The following is a 7,538-nucleotide window of genomic DNA, read 5'->3' on the forward strand; positions in this document are numbered from 1 at the left end:
TGAACCAAATCTAGCAAATGTTCGGCTAAGAAAGATTTTCCTTTGCAAGTTGAGGATGTCATCTTTCCTAACTGACATTCCTTGCACAAAGCATTAACCGGTTTGTTCAACTATGGCAAACCTCTTACCGATTTAGACTTACTGACTCTTACAATGTTATCAAAGTTTATATGACAAAATCTCTTATGCCAAAACCAACAATCATCTACTTTTATAATTAAGCAACTATTGACTTCAGAATTTAGGTGAAACAAGTTACCTTTTGTCTATTTGCTGCTTGTGATTAGTTCACCTTTACTTCCATAGATTTTTCACATCCTATTCTTGAATTCCAGTGGATAACCTATGTCATTGAGTTGAGAAACACTCAAAATATTGTGTTTCAATCATTCAACCTAGTAGACACCATTTGCACTTCTCTTATTGTTAAGAGCAATGGTTCCCTTTCCTCTTACCATGTATGGTGAGTCATTCTGAAATCGCACAACACCTCAATCAAATTCCTTCAAAGTAAGAAACTTACTTCGGTCATTGGTCATGTGGTGTGAACAACCACTGTCTATAATCTAGTCATCATAATGATCCATGTGAGAGACTAGAGCTTTTTGATCTGACATCTCAGATTCTTCATATGTGATTCCTCCATCTACTGCAATGAGACAATTTATTTTACCTTTGCCTTTATACTTCCTAAACTTCTCACATTTTTCCTCATTTTCTCCATTTGGACAGTTAGTAGTAATATGTCCAATCTGGTTACATGCAAAACACTTCAATGGTAATTTACCTCTGTACTTATCAATACCTCTGGGTAACCACTTGGCCAACAATGCTTCAAGCTCAATCAGACTATCTTCATCATCTACCTCTTTGCTGGATCTAGACTCATGACTATAGCTCATTTCCCTGCTTTTTCTTACCAATGGGTTTGAAACTGAGGCTCTAAATGCATATTCAAATTTTTGGACACTTCTATCATAACTATTTAATTCAAAAGCAGTCATTTTACCAATGATAGAGTCAAGAGTTACCTTTGATTTATCAATAGACTTGAGTTCCTGAATGGCTGCAACACGAATAGCATAAATCGATAGAAGGGTTCTCAACACCTTGCTGACTACAGTGGTATCCTCCATTGTACCTCTAGCACTCTTGATTTCACCAACTATCTCTTTGATCCTCTGACCATACTGTTGAATATTTTCACCTTCAAACATCCGCATATCATCAAATCTACCTCTCAAGCTCTCTTCCTTGAAAAATATTAATGTGCTCATCGCCACTATAGATCTCTTCTAGTTTCTTCCATACTTCATATGCAGTCTCCAATCCATGAACATCAACATACTCTAAATCGGACAAGGAACTGATGATGGCCTCCAATGCTTGATTATTCTCATGTTGCTCCTTCTTTTGATCATATGACAAAATCCCACTAGGGAAGTTATATTTATTGACAACATGTTCCCAGTACTAGCTTCCTAGACTCTTGATATATATTTTCATCCTATCACTCCAGATTTTGTAGTTTTCTCTATTAAACTTCAAACCTTCTTTCTTCATCATGTTCTCCTAGATCTTTTCCTCAAGCTATTAAGCTTAAACACAAGAGGACTTGGACAACTCTGATACCAATTCATAATATGATGAATCAATAATGATCCAGTCAACTACTAAGAGGGGGGGTGAATCAGTAGATAGAAAATATACACAACTTCACCAAACTCATAAACAACTTGCAAAAATTAACTTAACTTAACTGGTTTAGACTCTGTATCTGAAAACTACAACTGCATTGTCAAGCTTACCGGTTGACTAAAATACCAATATAATAGATTTGAAACTTAGATACCATTTAACCAAGACATCAAACCACTTTACTAACATTATTAATATCTCATTTCAAATCACTTCCGGTCATCTAAACATGTCTTAGTGGTTTTACCAGTTAAACATATTAACCATATAAAAAAACACACAAAATCATTCACCACTTGACACGATGATTTTTCATGTGGAAACCCAAATGGGGAAAAACCACGGTGGGGATGAATACCCACAAGTATTCTAAACTCTTCTGAAGTTTGCCCTATTAGGAGTCAAGCCTTGTTAGAAGCTTTACAAAAATGTCATGTTAGGAACAAATCCGGTTAAGGACCACTCGGTTAAGAGATTGACTACAATACCCTATTAAAGGCAATACCCTATAAAAGGCAACCTCAGTGGAGGATTTGAAACCCAAACTAATGGATCACGTGGTTAGAGGATTTGAGCAAAAAAGTTGTTAAATCTTACCCGGTTAGGGGATTTTACTGTTGTAATTGTTAGAGAATAATAAGGTCTTGTTGATCTAGTAATAGAACTACTCTTCTTAATCAAATCCTTTTATGCTCCTATCTGCCTTCAAAATATTTTGCACATACTCCTTCTGGTTCGGCAACAATAACTCTCACTAAGACAAATTTTCTAGTACAATTTACAAGCAACTTGTCGACCTTAAAAATAAATACAATAGGTTGGTAACATAGCACAAAACCTAAGATCTCATAGAGATTACAAACATGTCAGTTCAAACATGACTATTGGATTACATAGCAATCAACTACAAATTATTCAAGACAACTTCGACCGCTCTTGGATCACCGCACATTGGATCCTATAACTCATCATGTGTTATTCACTTCATGCTATGTATTTGTTCATTCCCAAGATAAAATAGTTATCTCTACATGTCAAAACCACTTTGAAACTCATCACGTGCATCATGCATACGTGGCATAATCATCTCCGCTCATCATTTGATCATAGAACATCACTACCGATTATCCACACTTCATCGGTTAGGGTTATGCTTATCAATAGGTTAGGGTTACCGGTAGATGTCTCTGCTTCAATAGTAATACTAGTTTCCATCACTGCTTCACTACCGGTTGGTTTACAACATCACTACCGCTTACAATATATCTTCATTACCGGTTGGTATTGACATCAATGACAACACGATACTTCATAAATGCAATCTTCATGCAATAACAACAAACCGACCCTTGGCTTAAGTGGAAAAAGGTAATGAAGGAATATAACAATCTTAGGGTTTTTTTTTAACAAGACTTAATTGAAAATACATAAACCCTAAACCTTGTGATACAAAACAAAGGGCAAAATTAATCTAGAATGACCAATATTTTGACTAAGGCGTGAATATTTTTTGTGCAGTCATTTTTAGGACTATCACCATGTAGAGTAAATTATAGAGTGTTTTGGGCATATTTGCAGGTTTGTGTCCATACAGATGACAACACAGTGCACAGGTGTCCCTATGACATGCTGGTGTCCAGGAACCGAGACCGAATAGGTCCTCTGGTATATATTATTTTTGTTGTTGCATTTCCATAATAGAGAAATTTATTAGTCTTTTATATGTACTTTGATATTTTTTAAATTCATAGTTTAGTTTAGTGTATATTCTATTGTTATATTTTTATCCCCTGGCTCACCTTTAGTACCAATTTAAGTGAGCAGCAGACAATTTGTTCTCTAAGATTCATCATCTTGGAGGTAACAAATTATCTCTACATTTTTGGTGAGCTTGATGTGAATGTCTCATGTTAGATCTCTTTCTTTTAGAATCTAATGTGTTCGACAAGGCATTTTCCAAAGATGATTTTGATATGTTAGATGAGGTCTTAGACAATTTATTAGAACCATCTCCTTCTAATGAAGATGTAAAAGATAGTTTGTCTTCAAACTCCTTTTCATTGAAAAATGAAGAGTTCGTGAATGTCATTGTTGTCTATGCAGCTCCACAAAAGCCTAAGAGACCATGCATTTATGTGACTGTAGCTAGTCCTTCTCCAAAGAAAATTAAAACCATTGGTGAAAAACCATTTAAGGGAGATGTAGACACCTAAAAATATTTCATTGATCATGTATTAATTATTCATCTAAATTAGTTAAATAATTCTTTAATTATTTAATTAAGTTAATTAATCTTATTCTTCTAAATTCATGTCTTCATCATCTTACTAATTATTTTGATTTTATTTCTATCATAATTTAATCATTTAAACCATTTTCTAATGTTAATTAAATATTTATTATTTAATTAATTATGATTATTAATCCCTCAATTTAAATAATCTTTATTATTTAAATAAATTCCATTTTCAATTTGTATCTCTAATCATCTAATCATTAACCCTTTTCTAAATATTAATTAAATATTATTTATTTAATTAATTGTGATTAAATTTCTTAATTTAAATAATATTTATTATTTAATTAAATTCAATTTCTAAATAATTAAATAGTTTCTTTAAATTATTTAATTAGCTAATAAATTCCATTTCCAATTCCTTAAATTCTTATTTCATTTAATTTCATTAATTCTTCTAATTTCAAATATATGTGCATGATTTCAAAAATTGAATTGAATTCCAAAGTCAAGTTCTAAATATATTCAGATAACAAATTGAATTTAAAATAAATTCAATATTTGAATTAAATCTCATGCAAAGATTAAATTGAAAATCAAATTCAAAGTGCAAGCACATGCTAAATTAATTAATTCAATCAATTAATTAATTAAATAATTATCTTTTCAATCTCTATTTCTATCTTCCACTTTGTTTTTTTCCAAAAATATTTCAATTAGTTAACTATTCAATCTATTTTAATTGATCTTTTCAATTAATTGATTAAATGTATCATTTCTTTAATTCTCTCCAATCATTCTTTTTCTATCTTATAGCTAGCTTTTTCTAAATAAAGATTTCTTGGTCATCAATCATTTATCCTCCAATCATTCTTTTTTTATCTCTCAATCAACTTTTTCTCAATCAGTTGACTCATTTAATCTATTCAATCAATTATGTTCCACCTCTAAATCAGCAGTTCAACTATCCATCAGCATGTGAGATCACCTAAGTTCCACCTCTTGATCAATTTGTTCCACCTTTCATTCAATCCTCTCCAAAAATCTATAAATTGAGCATTCTATCCTCACAATTCCTCTGAATCATGAACTTCGAATCTTTGTGTCACTTGCAGGTTGCCAGTGTGATATCTAAGAGCCACCATACCATGAAGAAGAGAAGAGAAATGGAAGCTATATGCAGTCTTAGAATAGGGGAATTGATTGATATGTTTCATATTCCTGTTTCTTGATTATGTATTATTTCATTGTTTGTTTGTTTGAATTCTATTAGGATAGAGATTGTGATTTCTCCCTGTGATTTCTAGTTGATTACACGATGAATTTTAACATACAACAAGAGATGCTCTTGATTTGTATACTAGGTTTATATGAACTAAATAGCCTTCATCTAATACCATCTCTTATACATATAAAATAAGGAGATGATCAACCACAACCTTCTTTACCACCTTCTCAACTGAAGTAGTCACCGATTAGGAGGGACCTCAAAGAGATCAATCCGGACCGGTCAACAAGAGTAAACACAACGGAAACACAAAGATATGATGGAGGCAATGCATAATAGATTGTTTTATTGCATGAAATTTGATTACATCCAATTGGTAACAATTGGGTTACAACATATCAACTCACATGCCTAGTAGAATAGGTCACAACCAAGACCTTGAATCTTATGATCTATCTTCTACGCACAATCTAGTTATCTGATTCTTTGATTGATTATAATTAATTACATTCTAATGCATAATTATAAATATATATATTGATCGAAAGGATCTAGTCGGCCCAAAAGGGATCAAAACCCTTAGAACAAGACCTAACGTGCAAAATAAACAAGGCTGGCCTCCGCCAAGAGATTCCTCTAAAAAATCCAAAGGATGAAACATAGATCATAGGAAAGGTCGGCCACACACCAAGGAACCTTAGAATCAAGACCCAAGGCTCCGCAAGCTTCACAATAGGTTCTAGTTGATCACCAGAATAGGTCACAGGCAACCGGTAACAAGAAACTATCATGAAAACTAGTAGTGATATCTTTCTGGAAAATGATTCAAATGTGATGCGGTCTAGAAGAAAGAAAGATGATCAAGTCTTCAAGTATAATCCACCTCCATAGGATCCAGTGGGTTAAAACTAGGACACAGAAAGGAAACTGAAACTGCAAACAAAAAAAATAGAAAGGAAAAGTTTTCGGTTGATGCAAGATTGTTGTGAACCGAGGATGCTCCTGCATTAGACATCTAGGGTTATTGAAAAATTTAGCCTCTTACTTTGTCGGGGTCAAAGGGAAACCAAGGCGGTCTACCTCTGCCTAAGAAATCCAAGATGAATCTTCAACTGATATGTCCTGCCACTTCCTAATATATTCCTTATACTCACTTCTCTGGGTACTACGCCCAATCCTACTATCTAAAATCTCTTCAATCTAATCATAGACCTTCCAGGGAAACTGTTACTCCAAGTCTGTAATACTGTTCTCACTAAATTATGGCTCACGGTACTCATGAAGATCTGCAATGTTGAATATAGGTGAAATACTTAGACTATTCGGTAACTCCACTTCATATGAATTGAATTTCCTCAAAATTCTGCAAGGTCCAAACTTCTTCGTCTGTAACTTATTATAAGTTCCAACCATGAATCTCTCTTTTCTCAAATATACCATCGCTTCATCGCCAAATTCAAATTCCTTATGTCTCATCTTTCCATATGCCTTCTTTGTGTACTTGTTGTTCATGTCTTCCAAATGTTGCTTAACCTAAATATGCAATGTTGCCATGTGATATGCAAAGTCTTTTGCTTCTAAACTCCTTTGGTCTTCACTACTAATGTCTCTCAATTCTGATATCCCTCTAGGATGCACTCTGGTAACAATCTCAAAAGATGTTCTTTCGGTACTTCTATTTACTGAATTGTTGTAGGCAAACTCTGCTTGTGCAAGGATCAAATACTAACTTCTGGTTTTATCTTCCACTAAACATCTCAATAAGTTTCCCAAACTCCGGTTAACAACTTTTGTCTATCCATCGGTCTGTGGATGAAAAGTAGAACTTAACTTCAAATCTGTCTTCATCTTCTTCCAAAGTGTTTTCCAAAAATAGCCAACAAACTTAGTGTCTATGTCTGAAACTATGCTTTAGGTAATCCATGCAATCTCACCACTTCCTTGAAAAATAGATCTACTACATGCAATGCATCTGATGTCTTCTTACAAGCTATGAAATGAGTCATCTTCAAGAATCTATCCACTACCACAAATATAGAATCATTCCCTCTTGGTGTCTAGACAATCCAAGTAAAAAATCCATTCTTATATCGTCCCAAGGTCTTATCGGTACTGTCAAAGGTTTATAAATCACACCATCTGAGTACTACCTTTTGAAACTTGACAAACTCTACAACTTTGCACATATCTCTTAATATCCGTATAAATCTGGAGTCAAAAGTACTACTCACTCACCAATGCTATTGTTTTGTTAATGCCAAAATGTCTAGCTATTCCTCTACTATGTTTATCCTTTATCATATTCTCTCTCATAGAACTCTTAGGTATGCACAATTGAACTCCTTTGAATAACATCCCATCTTGAATGAAGTAATC

This window comes from Cryptomeria japonica, chromosome 7 (assembly GCF_030272615.1).
Source record: "Cryptomeria japonica chromosome 7, Sugi_1.0, whole genome shotgun sequence".
Lineage (NCBI taxonomy): Eukaryota > Viridiplantae > Streptophyta > Pinopsida > Cupressales > Cupressaceae > Cryptomeria > Cryptomeria japonica.